Below are 22,414 nucleotides of genomic sequence, written 5' to 3'. Positions count from 1 at the left end.
TTTATATTGGGTCAGCTTCCCTATGATAAGTAATAAGTTTTAAACTGTAGATTGTATGCATGCTAGCAATTATCAGGATGTCAACTGGAATAGGCCTATGTGGCAGATGGATGAGGTATAACGCCCAGAATCAAAGTATCCTAAAAGCTTATGCTTTAATTGTGAAAACTTATAATTCTTCATATTAGGAAATACAGTCAGTCATAGCAGGGAAGTTCATTTTGAAGTTTAAAAAGTCAATCTTCTTAGCACTCTGCCGCCCAATGTTTGGCTCTTGCTGCCGCAATGAGGGAGATAGTGCACTGCAGGCCAGACAATGCAGCAACCAGATCTGCGCCAAGTTCGGTGGGGGGGATGGGATGGTGGTGGAGTAATGATCAATGACGAGCCTGGCATCGACCACAGACATTTACCACAGAGACAGCGACCTGAAGTTGAAGCAGATCAATGTGTACTACAACAAGGCCACCAGTGGCAAGTACGTGTCTTGTGCTGTGCTCCTGGACTGGGAGCTGGGCACCATGGACTCCAAGCGCTAAGGACCCTTCAGGCAAATCTTCAGGAAAGAAAACTTTGTTTTGGGTCAGAGTGGTATTGGGAACAACCGGGCCAAGAGTCAATACACAGAACGTGCAGAGCTGGTCAGCCTAGTGCTGGATGTTCTGAGGAAGGAAGCTGAAAACGATGACTGCCTGCAGGGCTTCTAGCTGACCCACTCCCTGGGTAGGGGGACTGAGTCTGCGATGGGTACCCCCCTCATCAGCAAGATACAAGAGAAGTACCCAGACAGTATCACGAGCACATTCAGTATGGTGCCCTCTACCGAGGTGTCAGACATGGTGGTGGAGCCCTATGATGCTACCCTCTCAGTCCACCAGCTTGTAGAAAACAGTCAAAACCTTCTGCATTGATAACAAGACACTCTATGATATCTACTTCAGAACGCTTAAAACTGACCACACCCACCTATTGGGAGGTCACCCACCTGGTGTCAGCCACCATGAGTGGGGTCACCACCTGCCTGCATTTTCCTGGCCAGCTCAATGCTGACCTGTGCAAGCTGGCTGTCAATATGGCCCTCTTCCCCTGCCTGAACTTCTTCATGTCCAGCCTCGCCCCATTGATCAGCAGAGGCAGCCAATGGTACTGGGCCCTGAGGTTGCTTAAGTTTACCCAGAAGATGTTCAATGCCAAGAACGTGATGGCTGTCTGTGACCTCTGCCACCACCTCTATCCGACCATGGTTACAATGTTCAGGGGCCACATGTCCATGAAGAGGGTGGACAAGCAGATGCTAAATGTTAGTGGAATATATCCCCAACATGAAGATATCTGTGATATCCTACCCTGAGGGCTAGAAATGTCTGCCACCTTCATCGGCAATAGCACAGGCATCCAGGAACTGTTGAAGTGTATCTCAGAGGAGTTCACAGCCATGTTCAGGTGCAAGGGCTTCTGCGCTGGTACACAGGTGAAGGCACCTGCATTGTACACAGGTGAGGGCATGGAGGAGATGGAGATCACCGAGGCTGAGAGCAACTTGAATGACCTGGTGTCTGAATACCAGCAGTACCAGGATTCCAGGGCTGAGAAGGAAGGTGAGTTTGAGGAGGAGGCAGAGGAAGAGGTGGCCTAGAGCTGATAGCTAGTAAAGCATGTGGAAGCCATGTGAACTCAGAATTCACTCACAACCTGTTATCTGATAACCATGTCTCTGTGTGCACTTGCTCTTTTTCCTGTCTTGACACCACATGCTGTATGGACGCCACCATTAAAGCATTTGAATAGTTAAAAAAAAATACCCTTATCTTCTTAACTTGAAAATAATTCTAGTGGCAATTAAACTCTTATCAAAAGAAATAAAAAATAAAGAAGAATCAGTTTAGAGAAGATCTTTATTTACTTTTAAAATTTATTTTAGCAAGAGAGAGAGCACGTACAAGTAGGAGAGAGGGTCACAGTGGGAGGGAGGGATGAAGGGAGGGAGGGAGGGAGACAGAGAGAGAGAGAGAGAGAGAGAGAGAGAGAGAGAGAGAGAGAAAGAGAGAATCTCAAGCAAGCTCCATGCTCAGCACTGAGTCTGATGCTGGGCTCAATCCCACAACCCTGGAATCATGACAGCTGAAACCAAGGGTTGGATGCTCTTGAGTCACACAGGACCCCCTAGAGGAGTTCTTTAAAGACTGTCAACTTTAATCTCTGGACTTTAGACAGGAGTCAAATTTAAACATATATAACATATTTTGTTGACTACTGTGTTTTTACATACCTAGAGAGATATTCCTATAGACGTCCAATCAGTTTTCCTACCTTAAAATCTTCCATAACTCCAAGGCATATTGTTTTCTATCTTCCTCCTCAATGTCTTAGTTCTAGATATTCCTTATAGGATAGTTTTATGTTCAGTCCAAAAGCATTACATACAAAAGCACTGTGACATCACAGGTTAATTCGGAAACCCATAACAATCCTGTTAGTGTCAAAATTGTCTCTAACGACAGACAAGATTACATGAGCCTGCCTCATTTTGTTCCGAAATATTTGTTGATGGTAAAAAGAAAAAAAAATGATTGTTGACCTAATAACATACTGAAAATGCTATTGTTAGAAAGACCAATTCTGTTTTCTCTGAGTATATTGTGGAACCTGGGAGAACAGCCTAATAGGAGATTTTTGTATTAAGAGGGTGGGTGTGAAGGTTCCACTTAGCTTCCTCTAAGAGAAGTGCCTGTCTGAATACAGAAACCACATGGAAACAGATGCCTTGAAATGTTCCAGCCAATTTGACCATGTAAATGTATATGAATCCTCCTCTGTCACGAAGACCATCAGTGTAAACAACTGGTAGTTTACAGGCTGTATAATCCATTTCCACTTGGAAAAAAGCTGTGCTGGTTATTTTTAGACAGTCTCTTACATAAGGTACTAAAATGTACCCTATTAAATAAGTTAACACCATATCAAAATGCTTTTTTATTTCCATGGAGAAAATTAAATCCTCTGGAGTTTGTGACTAAGAATCTCATGTTTCATAGAGTATCTTTATCTTTCTCCACTTCTGAGTATTTTTCTCATTCCCCTCTTCCCCACCCCTCCCTCAATAGCTAAGACTAAAAACCTGAAACACTTTTTTATATTCTGACCTTCATCATAGAAGACTGTTTTTTTGCACCAAGCTGATAATTAAAAGTTTTTGGATATTTTCTGGTTGGCGTACTGGGTGATTAGTCCATTGAAATGTGTTTCCACAGCCTTTTTTTTGTAGTTCTCTATTGCTCGCATCTTTTTTTTTTTTTATGTTTGTCTGAATTGAACTATATTTACCATCTGCTGTTACAGTCTCTCAAATGATCTAAAACCTTTGAATTCTGTTAAATCATTCCTCATTATTGCTTTTTTAGTAGTATCTATAAAGTCTATCTATTTCCCTCCTAAGGATTTCCTTATCTCTATCATTTACATACTCCAGTCGCTAAGACTCTCTCTCATTTTGCTTCTATTCCATGTTTTGTATTTATTTACAGGATGCTGATATGAAGTCCTTCAGTGACATTTTGATTGTTTAATATATTAGATCCTTTGAATTTGTTTTAGCTGTTGTCTTATAGTTACTTTTCTCCCACAGTATAAAAGTTTTATTTCTCGGAGTACCTGGGTGGCTCAGTCAGTTAAGCATCCGACTTTGGCTCAGGGCATAATTTTGTGGTTCGTGAGCCCCACGTTGGGCTCTGTGCTGACAGCTCAGAACCTGGAGCCTGATTTGGATTCTGGGTCACCCTCTCCCTGCATTCCTCCCCCACTCATACTCTGTTTCTCTCTCTAAAAAATAAATTAAAAAATTTTAAAAAGTTTTACTTTTCAGGTCTTTTCCTTTATTAAGGATAGGTTTCTCTATGTCATTTTTAAAATAAATTCAACATTTGGTAGAAATGAGTTTTGTTTTGTTTTGTTCTGGTGGGTTTTGTTTGTTTTGTTTTTTAAGTAATGAGCATGATATTGCCCTGAAAAGAGGTAGAGAAGAAAAAAAACTGTTCTAATCTAAACTTTTGGGGCAAGTCAACAGCATTCTCTCTCTCTTTTTTTTTTTCCGTCATATTTATCTCAACACATACAAGGATTCAGAACCTTTCCATAGCATCTTGGTGTCCATAGGCAATCATGGGTATAAAACTTCACAGAAAGTGCTAAGTGGGAGGAAAGGGCAACACACATTTGTGATAACACATCCAGTGATATTCTAGGTAATATAACCTACATCCATTTACAGAGATTTTGTTCTAATCAGTCATTGACTCCTTAATCCATTTTTTCATTCCTTCATTCACTCATTCATTCATTTATAAATCTTTCAGTTATCAATTACTACATAACAAGATACCTCAAAATTAGTGGCTGAAATCAGTAACAATTTCTTATTTCTCACAATTCTGTGGATTGACTTGAATCACCTAGGCTGTTTTTCTGCTCCATCTGGTTGGGGTTACTCATGAAGCTTCATTCTGCCAGGGGCTTTGCTGGAGTTGGAATCTCCCAGGTGATTCCATCCCCATATTTGCTGGGGTGATTGGAATGGCTGAGAAGTGCTGAACTTCTCTCTCCAGCAGAGTAACAAGATGTTTTACATAGTGGTTCAGGGTCCCAAGAAAGCAAAGTAGAAATTGCTGGCCCCATTAAAGGATAGGTCAAACACTGACACAGCATTATTTCTTCTGCATTCTGTTGACTGAAGTTCACAAATCCAGCCCAGATTCAAAAAGAGGGTAATAGATTCCACTTCTTGATGAGAGGAGTGGCATGTCTAGGCTTGGGAGAAATTTTTGCCTAGCCAAAACTCACATTCCTTACAGATGCAAAATGCACTCATCTCCAAACAAGATACCCAACGTTTTATTCAATCATGGCATCAGGTGGCTCAAAGTACAAGATGTCCTCATTTAAATTAGGTCCAGATATGGATGAGGCTTACCAGATACAACTCCCTTTTTTTTTTACAAGTATATTCCTTGTAGTTTTATTTGTAATTGCAAAAATTTGATAAATATCCATCAGTAGAAGTTAAATGAATTAAAGTTCTTCCATGGGGTTGTTAAAGAGATCAAGGTAAAATGAGACTCTATTTGAATTAAAAGTTGGTGTATGTACTAATGCTCCTTTTAACCTAAAAACCTCTGGACTTAAAAATACAACTTATCTGACCCTTGCATAACCAACATCCAATGGTGACACAGGGACAAAACAACTCTAATAGACACTTCTGTTCACAAAGGAGAAGAATGGAAATCATAGTCATGAGTTCATAGCAATTCTGAAACTACAACTGGGCAAACAAAAGGAAAGATGGAAGGAAAGGGTAGGGAAGGGAAAGAAAAAGAAGAGGACAGGAGAGAAATGAAAAACGAGTAAAATAAAATAGACTAGGAACATGTTTTCAGATCTCCCAATTTCATGAGAGGCAGAAAACATTTCTTGATTCATCCCATTTTGCTTTTTGGCAATGGTTCCCTAATCCACTGTTCTTGGCTGGCTTCACTATCTGGTGTCTTGGCTCCTCCCTCTGAGATGCCTTTCCTTTTCCATTAAAAAAAATGCCCATATTTTAATCTGAGAAGTTCTTTCAACCTGCTTTCTGCCTAGAAATTTGGAGCCTACAGTCCCTTTTTTGGCTTAAACTGCCCTTGTGGTTCTGACTACATGTTGTGTTTTCTAGTAAAATTTTCCTAAAAACGTTGTGAGTTTCTATAAATATTTTTAAATTTCACCCCTTGCCCCCAAAGTCTCATGGTTTAGGTTTTTGTTATGTTTGCACCTACTCCCAGGTACTAATTTCTGTATCACTCAACATTCAGTAAAGGAAGCAGAACAGCAATTAGACATGAGATAAGGGATTACAAGAATTAGAACTCACACAAATGTGGGGGATATTTGGGAAGTGAAGACCCAAGAGGGAAATTTGAAGGATCAGAAAAATTACTGATAGTTCTGAGAGGCCAGCCATATCCAGCTACTGAAACAAGATCATGAAATAGAACCTAACAGCAAAGTCTATGGGAAGCTCTTGCTTTTCTGAATACCCATATAAGAAACTAGTGACAATACTGAAGCTGCTGTTGGTCATCAGCATCAACAGTAAGGAAGAACTAGACCTAAAGTAGAGTTGAGAGACGACAAGCCTGGACCTGTCAATACCTCTGTAATTGTCTGTCACAACTAACCTTGACAAACTTCAGAGAAAAGTGTCTGCTGCTTAACTTTCATATCCCAAATTTCATACAAGTTTTTATTTTGGCCAACTCTGACCTTATACAGGGAAGAGTTTCTAAGAAATGGAATTTCCAAGTTAAGAAAAGTGACAGACAAACCATTTCGTCACAGAAAGGAAGGGAAGGGTATGAATTGGTTCAATAAATTACAGTGACATCAGAAAGAGCCAATTGAAGTTTCCATGACAAACCAACATGTGAACAATTTACATCTTGACATTTCTACATTTCAGAAAGATCACTGAGAAACTTGAGTAGTGGATCAAAACTCATATTTTAATTTGTATTTTAACTCTAGACCTGCCACTTACTAGTAATATTGCCTTTGGAAAGTTATTTAACTTCTCTAAATTTCCCCCCTAAAATATAAGGAGAATAATAATGGTCTTCATGTTGTAAAATAATGTGTCTAAAGTCACTGACACAGGACTGGAATACATTAGGCATTTGATTTTTCTTGGTTGGCATTATTATCCTTGATATCATAAAATGTCTTAATTTTCTTAAGGCACATTAAATTTTCAAGTGTTTAGCATCAATTACCACAGTATCTAGGGGCCTGAAAGAATGGATATTTCCAAATATGAATATGCGATGATTAATTTTATCATTGTGATGATTAATTTTATTATTAACCAGTGTGAATTTGACTGGCCATGGGGTACCCAGACTAATTATTTCTGGGTGTGTCTGGGATGGTGTTTCTGCATGAGATTAGTATCTGAACCAGTACAGTGAGTAGATTGTCCTCCCCAGTGTGGGTGAGCATTATCCAACCTATTGAAGGCCTGAATAGAACAAAAGACAGAGGAAGGAGGAATTCATCCCTTTTTTTTCCTGCTCAGTACCTGAACTAAAACATCTCATTTCATCTTCTCCAGCCCTCAGACTGGGATTTACAGTATCAGCTTTCCTGATTCTCAGGTCTTCAGACTCATAATAAATTACATCACAGGCTTTCCTGATTCTCCAGTTTGCAGACTGCAGGACTTCTCAGCCTCCAGCATTGCTTAGTCAATCTCTCTCCCTCCCCCTTCTCCTTATCGCCTCAAAGTCTATAAAAAAGTACAATGCAATTTTCCATTGAGCAGGAAAATATAGGTTTGCATGCAAGCCTGCTAATTGTGTGAACCTTGGTTCACTCCATCACACTGGAATCAATTTCCTCATCTATAAAATGGGAAAAATAGGGGCGCCTGGGTGGCTCAGTCGGATAAGCATCGAACTTCAACTCAGGTCACTATCTCGCGGTCTGTGAGTTCGAGCCTGCGTCAGGCTCTGGGCTGATGGCTCAGAGCCTGGAGCCTGCTACGGATTCTGTGTCTCCCTCTCTCTCTGCCCCTCCCCCGTTCATGCTCTGCCTCTCTCTGTCTCAAAAATAAATAAACGTCAAATAAATAAATAAAATAAAATAAAATAAAATAAAATAGGAAAAATATAATGCCTGGCTTTCAGAATTGAGATGACATCTATACCACACATTGGGGTCACAAGTACACAATAAATGTTTTTTTAGAACTATTAAATTCCACCACCCTCCAGATAAGGAGGCAGAGGCCTGAAGTCTTAGAAGTATCAACATAAGTATTTCTGCAAAAACAGCTTCTCATAAATTCGTGAACAAACTTGACATATAATACCAAGTTGTTCTGATGATTATAGAATCCTAAACACTGAATCCTCAGACTCCTAACCAAGGCATTAGTTGATCCTTCCCTTTCTCAATACAAGACTGATCTGAAGGGACATCCCAGCCCCAGAGCTTCCATGAGACTCTCTGAGGCCTTTGTTGTGAGTGTCTCTCAGTTCAACTTCTCCTTCTGCTCAGTCTTGCTTTATTCTCTCTTCAATGGCTACTTATCTAGAGAACATTCCCAAATAAAATTACTCCATTAAAGTTCTGCATCTCCAAGTCTGGTTCCCAGAAAAACCAGCCTGTGTCTGATGTTACTTTATAAAGTGTTGGAGGGGGTGCTGAGGGAGGAGAGAAAATGGGAGTTGGGGAGTCATCCAACTTCAAATAAGTCAAATAGATATATATAGAACTTTTCAGAGAACACTCAAGACAGAGATACTACCTGTGGCATTTACAAAATAGTTTGCTTGGGGCAATGTTGAGACTAGACTACCCTATGGTAAAAACGGGTGTCATTAATAACATAGAGATTAAAGACCAGATAAGTCTTATTACTCTGCTTCCTATCTTTCTATGTCCATATCTATGGACCCTACCATCTTAATTCACTTCTGCTTCATCTCGGACCAAAATTGGTACCAGCAATGGCATATTAAGGCAGAGACACAAACCTTAGACATAAGATGATATTCACACTGGCCACCAGATGAACACCTTCACCAGCAAAAGAAAATAAGATTTGGAATGTTTTTTAATATGCTGCAGATTGTTTAAAATCAAAGAGTTCACTGATGATGCAGTGAAATGTATGTCTCGCCAAGAACAAAAGCCCAAGTGCTGAGCTGCATATTTCTTTATAGAAAGTGGACACTATTATTCTCTGAAACATCTGCCCAGGTATTTGATTGTTAGAGATTGTAAACGGCAACCTCATAAAAAACTTAGTCAGACTAGATTGAAGGTGTCCCATTTGAAATGAGGAACAAGGCCCCTCTGACTATCCAACAGCAAGAAAGACAAAAGACAACAATATTTTGACTACCATGAGAGGTACCTCTACCCCTTGCCCACTCTTTTCTAATTATTTGTAATGTGTTGAGAAGTGATATGATTCAAATATTAGGGAGTTATTGCTGTGAATCTCATAGGAATATCCTGAGAGAAGCTCAGGCAGAAATACATATTTAAGCAATTTTTTAAACTAGTATGTTTACATTTTAGAAATGACTCATCACATTCTATTGTGTAAATACATATTTAGACTAGTAAAACTCTTTAGAAAGCTATGAATTAAAGCCAAATGTAAGTATTGGAGTTAATCTTTTTTGCCTGCTTTAAGCACCATTTTGAATGAGTGGGGTGAAATTGGACATTGTGTGTGTATAATGATGAAAAATGGTAGGCTACAATGAGGAATAATTATTTTGATTTCCAGAGCATAATGGCCTATGAATTATGTTTAAAATTAATGAAAGAGAAGATAGAGAATGATTTGAATCTCATCAGTAGCTATTTTTCTCTTTCTCTGAGGCAGCAATGAGCCATTTTCTAAGGGATTTGAACTTTTGTGAGCAAGTCCCTCTAAGCTTCTAAAAGGTCTTAATTTGAAGCTGAACCTTTTTAATGATGATTTGTCTCGCTTCAAAGAACAAACAAATAAGCAGTTGGACTTCCTGAGAGGTTTTCATTGTATAAAGACAATTTCTTTGCAAATCGAAATAAGTTTTTAACATTTGGAAGGACATGTACATTCCAGCATATCCTTTTGCCACGAAAGATCCCTTCTCTCTTCAATGCTACAAGTGGCTATAAAAAGAGAGGTTATTTTCCTACCAAAAGCAACTTGGATTTAAAAAGAGAAAAGAGGTGTTTTTAATTTTTTTTAGATTTTATTCTAATTGCATCCTCTAACACTAAATAAAGAAGAGCATTATCTTTCAATATAGTTATGTCAAATCTAGAAGTATTGTTTTGCCCTATATTTACCTGTTTAGTCCTCTATTAGAACATGCTTACATTTCTTATTTTTTTTAAGAAGAAACATCTTGCAGCAGAGATGGAAAGTTATGCTATTTTTTTTAAGTTTACTTATTGTGAAAGAGAGAGTGTGAGCAGAGGAGGGGCAGAGAGAGAGGGAGAGGGTGGGCATAAGAGAGAATACAAAGCAGGCTCCATGCTGTCAGCGTGGAGCCCTCAGCAATGCAGGGCTCAATCTCAAGAAACGTGAGATCATGACCTGAGCTGAAATCAAGAGTCAGATTCTTAACTGACTGAGCCATCCTGGCGCCCCCAAAAATCACATTATTAGAGATATAACTATATGGAAAGCAAAATTCTGCAACATGTTTGAAACGAGAAAGTTACCATCTCTCAGATATTCTATGTGAACATCCAAAATCCAACTTAAGCATCAAGAAGCACACAGTTCTTGTCACTCAACATTACATCCTCCATCCCAGATACTATAGGTGACTTCAAGTACAAGCTGATATAGTCATTCTGCTCACAAACTATCAGTTGTCTCTTGAATCAAATTCTTTTCCCCCAAACTCAATTCCTTCACTGTATATATAGAGTGGCTTTTCCTAGTCCTGGATTTCCTGAAATATAGTGCATAAAACACTTGTCTAAAAGTCAGTTTTCAGGGATACATAATATTCTCATATTTGGTATAAGTAGTTTTCTATTTATTTTATAATTACCTTCTATTAATGTTTTTTTTCCCATTTACAATAATAATATAGTTTTTTAAAGTAAGTGTAAATAATTCAAAATGTTAATTAAAATAATATGACATATTTATGAAGAAGCTTATGCAGAATACAGTTCAAAAATACGTGTGCTACTTGTCTTCTCATTCTTAATATTTGACATTATAGACCCAGTTCTTCTTCTTGAATTATTTTATTTTTATCTTATTCTAAGACTCTAACCAAGGTATATTTTCTTTATAGTTACTCCTTTGGTGGTTGTATTTGTTTTTTATGCTTATTTATGTTTTATGATTTTAGCTATTATCCCATGTAGTTGGCTAAATCTGCAGTTTTCTCTTTCAACCTCCCCTTGCACTCCTTAAAAAGGCTATACAATTTGATCTGGCTATTGCATTGTAATGCACTTATTACTGGCCACATTGACTTTCAGTTTCTCTCTTTTCCGATACAGTGTACAACACTGCCGATGTTATCTTGTAAAATATAATTTTTTTCAGATTACTCAGGTTTAAAATGTCCTCAAAATGAGGAGCCAAGATGGCGAAACAGCATGGAAAGATTTTTTGTATCTCGCATCCATAAAATACAGCCAGATCAACACTAAACCCTCCTGCACACCTAGAAAACTAATTGGAGGATTAACACCACAATCTTCACAACCTGAACCACAGAACTCAGCAGGTACGTGGTGTGGAGAGGTGAACTGGGGGAGAGAGAAGCCACGGAGGACAGGGACCTGTTTTTGCTTGCAGAGAGAGGATGGAGATGGGAGGAGAGTATGGGAAAAGCACCCCCCCACACACAAAAGCAGCTGGAGAGAAAGTGGAAAAGTCAAAACAGCCACAGGGACTGAACTAAAAATGGAGAAAGGAGAAAGGAGAGGGTTTTAATTCCATTAAGACTCTATAAACAGGGGGAATGCAGAGTCTGAAACTCTGCAACTCAATATCTGGCAGTGGTCTGGTGGGAAGAGTGAATCCCTGGGAGCAGAGTGGGGTCTGGGAGGTCCTTGGGTCACACAGGGAGAAGTGTTTCCACTGCTGGAAGGACAGTTGGTAGAAGCTGTGCAGCCACCTGATCCCAGAAGACCCCAGAACAACCACATTTGCTGGTGCTGAAACAAGGTTGTTAAGGATGAAGCCTGGTGCCAGATGTGTGTTGTGATTTACCATAATCCCTGAAATGCTGCTGCTACATGATCTCGTGAACTTTTTCTGGGGCAGACTGGCACACAGCCACCGCCTCTGGGCATTGGCAGTAGCACGGTTCTGTGAATGTTCCTGGGTGTGGCCAGTACCTGGCCATTGCATGGTGAGACCCTCCCCCAGAGGACTTGAGTAGGTCAAAGCTGCAGTACCTCAAAGATAAGGGGTTAGGAAACAGTTTCCAGACACAAAACTCAGGAGGGAGGTGACGCCTGGTAACCTGATGGCTTGGTCACAGAAAGAGTAAAAGTGGGGAGTGGACTGAAGCCAGTCGCAAAAAACAGGTGTGCAATTGCTGATCAGGGAGAACAGAGTTCCATTCTGAGATTGGGTAGCTGGGTGACATCATTTTCACCCCTCCCGTGCATGTGCATACATACCTACAAGCACCACAACAATCCACCCCAGTAAGCTAAGCAGCACCATCTAGGGGAGATCAGAGTTGTTAAACTAAGGCCCACCCAACTGGGCCAACCTCACTATTCAGGAACACCATAAATCTCTCCACCTGCTTAGTTTACAGACTATAAAGTGCTTCAAGATTTGAGTTCTAGAGGAAAACGATGTAATTTCAATGGCATTTCAGTCTGTTCACTGGTCCATCTATTCAGTTTCCTTTATTTTTTTCTTTTTCATTTCTTTTTCTTCAATACAGAAAGAGAAAAACTTTATTTTTATTTTCAATTTTTACTGAAAATATTTTTCATTATTTTTTTTCTACTATACTGTTTACTTTTTTGTAAATTTTTCAATTGTATTTTACTTCCATCATTTCGTTTTATTCTATTTCATTTATTCATTTTCTCAAATTTTCAAAGGTTTTCCTTTTTGTCCCCCTTTTTCTCTATCAAACCCCTTTCAATAACGAGACCAAAACACACTAGGATCTAACATCATCTATTTGATTTTTCTGTGTGTGTGTGTTGTTCTTAATTTTTTAAATTTTCTTTTTTTTTTACCTTATTAGCTCCTTTTATTCCTTCAAAATGACAAAATGAAGGAATTCACCACAAAAGAAAGAGCAGGAAGAAATGACAGCTAGGGAGTTAACACAGATACAAGCAAGATGTCTGAACCAGAATTTAGAATCACAAAAATAAAAATACTAGCTGGGGTCAAAAACAGATTAGAATCCCTGTCTGTGGCAATAAAAGTAGTAAAAGCTACTCAGCGTGAAGTAAAAAATGCTATAACTGAGCTGCAATCTTGAATGTATGCCACGGTGGCAAGGGTGGATGTGCAGAGCAGCGAAACAGCTATGTAGAGGACAAACTTACGGAGAACAATAAAGCAGAAAAAAAAGAGGGAGTCTAAGGCAAAAGAGAACAATTTAAGAATTAGAGAAATCGATGACTCATTAAAAAGGAACAACATCAGAATCATAGGGGTACCAGAAGATGAAGACAGAGAAAAAGGGGTAGAAAGGTTATGTGAGCAAATCATAGCAGAAAACTTCCCTAAGCTGGGGTAAGACACAGGCATCAAAATCCTGGAAGCACAGAGGACGCCCATTAGATTCAACAAAAACCAACCATCAACAAGGCATATCATGGTCAAATTCACAAAATACTCAGGCAAGGAGAGAATCATGAAAGCAGCAGGGGAAAAATAGTCCCTAACCTACAAGGGAAGACAGATCAGGTTTGCAGCAGACCTGTCCACAGAAACTTGGCAGGCCAGGAAGGAGTGGCAGGATATATTCAATGTGCTGAATCAGAAAAATATGCAGCCAAGAATTCTTTATCCAGCAAGGCTGTTATTCAAAATAGAAGGATGGATAAAAAGTTTCCCAGACAAACAAAAATTAAAGGAGTTTGTGACCACTAAACCAGCCCTGCAAGAAATTTTAAGGGGGACTCTCTGAGGGCAGAAAAGACAAAAAAAAAAAAAAACAAAAACAAAAACAAAACAAAACAAAAAAAAAACGATATCAACAAAGACCAGAAAGGACCAGAGAACACCACCAGGAACTCCAACTCTACAAGAAACATAATGGCAATAAATTCATATATTTCAGTACTCACTCTAAAGGTCAATGAACTCAATGCTCCAATCAAAAGATATAGCATAACAGAATGGATAAGAAAATAAGACCCATCTATATGCTGTTTACAGGAGACCCACTTTAGACCTAAAGACACATTCAGATTGAAAGTAAATGGAGAACAGTCTATCATGCTAATTGTCGACAAAAGAAAGCCAGAGTGCAATACTTATATCAGACAATCTAGACTTTAAAATAAAGACTGTAACAAGAGATGAAGAAGGGCATAATATCATAATTAAGGGGTCTATCCACCAAGAAGACCTAACAATTGTAAACATTTATGCTTCAAATGTGAAAGCACCCAAATATATAAATCAATTAATCACAAACAAAGAAACTCATTGATAATAATACCATAATAGCAGAGAACTTCAACATCCCACTTATAGCAATGGACAGATCATCTAAACAGAAAATCAACAAGGAAACAATGGCTTTGAATGACACACTAGACCAGATGGACATAACAGATATATTCACAACATTTCATCCTAAAGCAGTGGAATATACATTCTTTGCCAGTGCACATGAAATGTTTTTCAGAATAGATCACATACTGGGAAACAAATGAGCCCTCAACAAGTACAAAAAGACAGAGATCATACCGTGCATACTTTCAGACCACAATGCTATGAAACACAAAATCAACCACAAAAAAAATTTGGAAAAATAACAAATACTTGCAGACTGAAGAACATCCTACTAAAGCATGAATGAGCTAACCAAGAAATTGACAAGGAAATTAAAAAGTACATGGAAGCCAATGAAAATAATACCACCACAGATTAGAGCAGAAATCAATGCCACCAAAGCCAAAAAAAAAAAAAAAAATTAGAATAGATCAATGAAACCAGAAGCTAGTTCTTTGAAAGAACTAACAAAATTGATAAACCACTAGTCAGTTTGATCAAAAAGAAAAAGGATGGACCCAAATAAATAAAATCAAGAATGAAAGAGGAGAGATCACCACCAACACAGCAGAAATAAAAACAATAATTAGAGACTATTACGAGCAATTATATGCCAATAAAATGGGCTTTCTGGAAGAAATGGACAAATTCCTAGAAACATATACACTACTAAAACTGAAACAGGAAGAAATAGAAAAGTTTAACAGACCCATAACCAGTAAAGAAATCGAATTAGTAATCAAAATCTCCAAAAAAAAACAAGAGTCAAGGGCCAGATGGCTTTCCAGGGGAATTCTACCAAACATTTAAGGAAGCGTTAACACCTATTCTTTTGAAGTTGTTCCAAAAAATAGAAATGGAAGGAAAACTTCCAAACTCTTTCTATGAAGCCAGCATTACCTTAATTTCAAAACCAGACAAAGACCCCACTAAAAAGGACAACTACAGACCGACTTCCCTGATGAATATGGATGCAAAAATCTACAACAAGATATCAGCCAACTGGATCCAACAATACATTAAATAAATTATTCACTGCGACCAAGTGGATTTATACTTGGATTTATACTTGGGATGCAGGGCTGGTTCAGTATCTGCAAAACAATGAATGTGATTCATCACATCAATAAAAGAAAGGACAAGAACCATCTGATTCTCTCAATAGATACAGAGAAAGGATTTGACAAAATACAGCATCCTTTCTTAGTAAAAACCATTAAGAAGGTAGAGATAGAAGGATCATACTTCGAGATCATGAAAGCCATATATGAAAGACCCAATGCTAATATCATCCTCAATGGGAAAAAACTGAGAGCTTTCCCCCTAAGGAAAGACAGGGATTTCCACTCTCACCACTGTTATTCAACATAGTATTGGAAGTCTTAGCCTCTGCAATCAGACAACACAAAGAAATAAAAGGCATCCAAATTGGCTAGGAGGAGGCCAAACTTTCACTCTTCACATATGACATGGTACTCTGTATGGAAAACCCAAAAGATTCCACCAAAAAACTGCTAGAACTGATCCATGAATTCATCAAAGTGGCAGGATATAAAATCTATGCAGATAATCGGTTGCATTCCTATACACCACCAATGAAGCAACAGAAGAAAAATCAAGGAATTAATCCCAATTACAATTCACCAAAACCCATAAAATACCTAGGAATAAATCTAACCAAAGAGGTGAAAAATCTATACACTGAAAACTATAGAAAGCTTATGAAAGAAGTTAAAGACACGAAAAAATGGAAAAATATCCCACGTTCCTGGATAGGAAGAGCAAATATGGTTAAAATGTCAATACTACCCAAAGCAGTCTACATATTCAACGCAATACCTATCAAACTAACACAAGCATTCTTCACAGAGCTAGAATAAGCAATCCTAAAATTTGTATGGAACCAGAAAACACCCTGAATAGCCAAAGCAATCTTGAAAAAGAAAATGAAAGCAGGAGGCATCACAATCCCGGACTTCAAGCTGTATTACAAAGCTGTAATCATCAAGATAGTATGGTACTGGCACAAGAACAGACACTCAGATCAATGGAACAGAATAGAGAACCCAGAAATGGACCCACTAATCTTTGACAAAGCAGGAAAGAATATCTAATGGAATAAAGACAGTCTCTTCAGCAAGAGGTGCTGGGAAAACTGGACAGTGACATGCAGAAAAATCAACCTGGACCACTTTCTTACATCATACACAAAAAAATAAACTCAAAATGGATGAAAGACCTAAATGTAAGACAGGAAGCCATCAAAATCCTCAAGGAGAAAGCAGGCAAAAACCTCTTTGAACTTGGCTGCAGCAACTTTTTAATACGTCTCCAGAGGCAAAGGAAACAAAAACAAAAATGAACTATCAGGAACTCATCAAAATAAAAAGCTTCTGCACAGCAAAGGAAACAATCAGCAAAACTAAAGGGTAACCAACAAAATGGGAGAAGATATTTGCAAAGGACATATCAGATAAAGGATTAGTATCCAAAATCTATAAAGAACTTATCAAATTCAACACCCAAAAAACAAATAATCCAGTAAGAAATGGGCAAAAGACATGAATAGACACTTCTCCAAGGAAGACATCCACATGGCCAACTGACACATGAAAAAATGCTCAGCATCACTCATCATCAGGGAAATACAAATCAAAACCACAATGAGATACCACCTCACACCCGTCAGAATGGCTAACATTAACAAGCCAGGCAACAACAGATGTTGGCGAGGATGCAGAGAAAGAGGATCTCTTTTGCACTGCTGGTGGGAACGCAAATTGGTGCAGCCACTCTGGAAAACAGTATGGAGGTTCCTCAAAAAATTAAAAATAGAACTACCCTACGACCCAGTAATTGCACTAGTAGGTATTTATCCAAGGGATACAGGTATGCTGTTTCAAAGGGGCACATGCACCCCAATGTTTATAGCAGCACTATCCACAACAGCCAAAGTATGGAAAGAGCCCAAATGTCCATTGATGGATGAATGGATAAAGAAGATGTGGTATATATATATATACACTGGAGTAGTACTCGGCAATCAGAAAGAATGAAATCTTGCCATTTGGAACTACGTGGATGGAAGTAGAGGGTATTATGTTAAGTGAAATTAGTCAATCAGAGAAAGACAAATATCATATGACTTCACCTGTATGAGGACTTTAAGAGACAAAACAGATGAACATAAGGGATGGGAAGCAAAAATAATATAAAAACAGGGAGGGGGACAAAACCTAAGAGACTCTTATATATGAAGAACAAACAGAGGGTTACTGGACAGGTTGTGGGAGGGGAGATGGGCTAAATGGGGAAGGGGCATTAAGGAATCTACTCCTGAAATCATTGTTGCACTATATGCTAACTACTTGGATGTAAATTACAAAACAAACAAACAAACAAAGATCTTCAGTGAGGGGTGTTGTGGTGGTTCAGTTAATTAAGTGTCTGACTTCTGCTCAGGTCATGATCTCGCAGTTCAAGAGTTAGAGCCCTGCATCTATCTCTGTGTTGGCAGCGTGGAGCCTGCTTGGGATTCTCAACCTCTTGCTCTCTGCCCCCAGTCATGTGCTAGCTCTTTCTCTGTCTCTTTCTCTCTCAAACAAATAAACTTTAAAAAATATCTTTAGTGATCCCTGCTACATACAAAGTATGTTCCTTATCTTTAATAATATATATGACATCTGCAGTACTCTCAGCCTAATCTACCTTTGAAACTTCATCCCACAATCCCCAGTACTTTTTGCCTTGTCTTCTTCATTTCACTTCTGCCCCAGTTCCATGTCTCTATCTTTCTATAATACATTAATCTAGTTGACAATGCTTTATCATATTTACTTTTAGTTTTATTCATTATATATGATGACACTTCAAGGAATAGGTTCTGATAGATCTTATTCTGCTACAAAAGGTTTGGGTTTCCACACTTACAAAAGGTTGTTGTTTTCTTTTACTTTTTCTGAATATATGGAGGATTATCTTAAGAATATGAAGATGGAAACTAACCTAATTTTAAGAATGTTTTACTTATAATACCGAATTTTTTTAATTCACAGAAAGCCAGCTTATTGGAGGACCCACTCATAGTTATCAATGTATGTATTACCTAATTATGAGATAATATTTAATAATTTTAGTGAATCACAATATAAACAAATAAGTAGTATTAGTTTAACCAAAAAAACAAAACAAACACAAACAAAAAACAACCATAGTTAGAAAGCTAAGTCTCTTATAGCATAACAAAATCAAAGCCAAGTTCCTTACCATTTTGGGCACCCTTCTGAGGACTTAACTCTAATTTATCCATGTTGTTATGAAAATGAGGCGCCAAGACTAAGAATACTATTTGAGAGTTGTTCTGATCATTGAAGCTTGCAGTAGACCTATTACTACTAGACTCTCAACCATCTGAGACACCCAGGCACCCCTAATATTTTTTTTTCTGTAACACATTATGTTTTTCATTGTTCTTTTTTATTTATACTGTTGGAGCCCCACAAAAATCCTGTGTTGTGCATGGGGCAACTTGTAATTTTTGCCTTTTTTTGTATTGAAAATGCATTTAGACTTTGTGTTAGGTTCTGGGTACTAATAGAAACTAATGGACATCTGGAGGAAGGTATGTGGGAGAATAGAGCTGCTCATAAAATTGTAGAGAAATGAATTTTGAAAGGTTATAAGATGATAAAAGGAACTGCATTAAATGTTCAGGTAGATCAGAGATGAGGCAGTAGTATGGTCTAAATTTATGATAACTGGGTCACTAGAAAATGAAAGAGAAAAGCCCTATTTTTTAGCATTTGTTAATTTCTATGGTGTAAATGCTCCCACCATGGCCATTTTTAAGCTACCAATATGGTATCACTGAATGCAGGATTGGGAAGAGATATGCAGTAACACAGCAATTTATAGTATTTTTATCATGTTGCTATAGATATAAATGGCCTCAATCATAGATAAAAGTAAACTAATAGTAAGTGATGCACTGTATATTATTTTTAAATATAATTTCTTTAATTTCAAGTTAGTATAATTTAATTTTTAATAATGGCTAGTTTTAACCACCAGTCTGCAAACTTCCTGAAAATTTAAACATTAGCCTTTATAACCTGGGAATGCCAGCTCTAGCAAATCACTAGATTAATATAAGATATGATTCCTTCAAATATTTGAAGTACACCACGGAGAAGATAAGACTTTAGCATTTATTCCAGAGATCATTACCAAACCGGTCAATACAAAATATAAAATGGCAGATTTGGGATCAATTTTAGGATCACACTTTTTTTTTCTTAAGGTTTATTCATTTTTCAGAGACAGAGAGAGACAGCATGAGTGAGATAGGGGCAGAGAGGGAGGCAGACACAGGCTGCCTGAAGCAGGCTCCAGGCTCCGAGCTGCTAGCACAGAGCTCAACGCGGGTCTCAAACTCATGGACCGCGACATCATGATCTGAGCTGAAGTTGGATGTTTAATCGACAGAGCCACCCAGGTGCCCAAGACCACACTTTTTCGCAGTGAAATCTGCCAATGTGATTGCCTATTTGGAGCAACGGATTTTCACTGAAAGTATCTGAAATGACACTTTTTACTGAAAATGTCCAAGAGACTGAATGACCTTAGATAGCAATTTTGTAAAAGGCATCCAGAAGTGCTGTGGTTAGATCTAAATGATGCTTTCCAACTTTAAGTTTTGAATGATCATTTTGATTTTCAGATATTTGCTTTTGTAGGTCCATGATTCATGATTTCAAATCAAGAATGCCAAAATTCATTCATGAAATTATTTTTGCTGAGCCCCATGGAGAGGACTGCTTAAAAATGAACTGGGCAGGACAGCACACATCTCAGTGTTTTTACTACTGGCAAAATGTTAGAAATATGAGGACTGGCTTACATCCCATCTGTCTGATGTTTCCCAGAGGAATAAAAGGAAAGTTAGAGGGACAATAATAATTTTTCCCCAGCAGTCTTCTAAAGAGAAGAGAAGGGAGAAACAGCATGAGCAAGAAAAATAACATGCCCACTCGTCCCTCAGTGTCTGACCTTGGCCCTGTCTCTGGAGTTAAATGTTAGGGATTTTAGTGAGGGGGGAAAATGTGTGAGGTTAACAAGTGGAGCTCTATTTACAGATTTCTCTATTTGTAGAAATATCCAAAATAGATGCCAGAAATGGAAAAAAATTGCCAGAATTCATGGCTCTGTCTATCCAGGACTTGATAGAAAATTGAGAGGCATCCATAAATGAAAATTAACTAAAAATAAAGCTGTCATTTGTGTAATTTGAATATGCATGTGATTTATCGCAAACTTCTTCATGATTTTCAGGGTATTTTAATACCATTTAGAGTTTCAGTTTTGAAAGTTTGGAGATGATAATTCAGAGATTCACAAAAAAGAGAATCTGAGTATAGTCAGAGTGGAGAAGAAAAATGTTGTTAGGGCTAGGCTAGTAACCATCCACAGACAGCGTCACCTGTAAAGGTTCTAAGAACAATTTTGCATGCTTGATGCATTCTGATATTTAACTTTCAATCAGACGTTAATACTTGAATCTCTAAAAACAAATAACTAATGTGTATAAAAAGAGATATAGATATAATCATGAGGCTGGTTTATATTTCCCTATAAAAAGAGGACCTGTAAAAAGATCAAGTTCCAATCTGCTAGTCTTAAAGCAAAATTTTATTGAATCTTGATACATTAACTGCTTGCATTAAAAAAACATTGTGACTCATGCTGTGATAATGATACGGGTAATGCAACCAGTATTCTAGGCCATACATTTCACCTACATAGGAGCCCTGAGACCACTGCCACTAAGGTATAGGAAAGGAGAGTGAATGAGTGTCCCTGGGAAGGCACTGGGAGAACAATCCATAGTAGTCTGAAATCATTTTGAAAACTTACGTCTTATTTTTTTAATCAATGCAAAAATTTGTGATTTCTACTCCATAAGATATCTATATTTATTATAATAAAAATAAAACTAAAATCCAAAATGTTTACTCCAATATTTTTAGCATTATTGACATGGCAGAAAGATGGACCATGTGCAGCCCACAGCTTCAGATATATCATGGCATAACACTCTGAACTCCTGGGCTTGTGCATGTCCCAGTTGGAAAGGCATAGACCTCCAGGATCAACAAGCTATTTCTGGACCTACAAACTCATTTGCATATATACAGTGTAATTTCATGTACATTTGGCATTTTCACAAATACTTCACTTAGTGGGGATGATGAGGCTGAGCTGTGCACAGGTTATAAGATTGAAAGGGACCTTAGGAGGCTACTTTGTCTAGTCTCTGGCCCTCAAGAATAATCACATTTAAATTACCAAAGACATAGGAGGCCACATTGTTCCCTAAGCTCTGCACGGAAGGAATTCCATAAACAACCTTGGAAACCATCCCATTTTAACATCAGGAAGCTCCTTCTTCAATAGTAGCAAAATGCATTTTAACTCTACATTTCTTGGGAGACCTATAAAAATAAATTCAGATAATTTAATTTAAAAACAGCCACTTGCACTAAGGGCCATCAGGTATATCCTACATGATGGCAACAATTTTATTAGAATGTCTCTGGAATATACATGGTATTGACGGTGAAATTAAAACATCAGTTTAATTTTCTGTTATATTTGAAGTTTGATATTTAATCTTCAATATACTTTTCAGTTACCAAGTTATAGTGAAGATTTTTATTTTACAAAGAGTAAGTAATTTTTTAAACAAAAACTAAACATATGCTATGCTAATAGTTAAAATAAGCAGAAAGGTACAGGCACATCTCTTCTTGTGGGCAAAAATAAAGAAAGCTTGCTCTGTGTTTGCAGAAAAGGAGTGTAGCTCTCTGCTAGTGAGGCTTTGTCTGTGCTTCTTCATCATCTGGTAGGTAAGATGTGCTTAACAAATATTTGATGAATGAGCAAATGAATAAATAAATAAAGCACATTCAACTCTGAAGGACTTCTTCGGTTGAAGAACTAAACCAAACCAAAAGCTAAGAAAGAAGATTCTTTGGTGGTTATAGTCAAATATGTTTAAAAAGGAGAATGAGAAGTTCTCATTGTGACCATGTATAGACTCAAAGGGAGAAAAATGTGGGCTTAAAAAGACATTAGTCTTTTAAA

At 37.8% G+C, this 22,414-nt stretch overlaps 1 long non-coding RNA gene and 1 pseudogene across 1 annotated transcript in view; both read left to right on the top strand.

Annotated features, from left to right (window-relative positions):
• LOC113604785 (uncharacterized) overlaps positions 1-18,366 on the top strand; it is a 207,251-nt gene extending 188,885 nt beyond the window's left edge. The window contains exons 2-3 of the long non-coding RNA XR_003426803.2: positions 11,108-11,291; positions 18,328-18,366. This is a non-coding gene — a long non-coding RNA (uncharacterized LOC113604785). The remainder of the gene's footprint in view (positions 1-11,107; positions 11,292-18,327) is intronic.
• LOC106984280 (tubulin beta-4B chain-like) lies at positions 91-1,636 on the top strand (annotated as a pseudogene).
• Positions 18,367-22,414: the final 4,048 nt, after the last annotated feature.

Source organism: Acinonyx jubatus, chromosome C2 (assembly GCF_027475565.1).
Source record: "Acinonyx jubatus isolate Ajub_Pintada_27869175 chromosome C2, VMU_Ajub_asm_v1.0, whole genome shotgun sequence".
Taxonomy (NCBI): domain Eukaryota; kingdom Metazoa; phylum Chordata; class Mammalia; order Carnivora; family Felidae; genus Acinonyx; species Acinonyx jubatus.
This window is presented reverse-complemented; position numbering and strand designations above follow the sequence as displayed.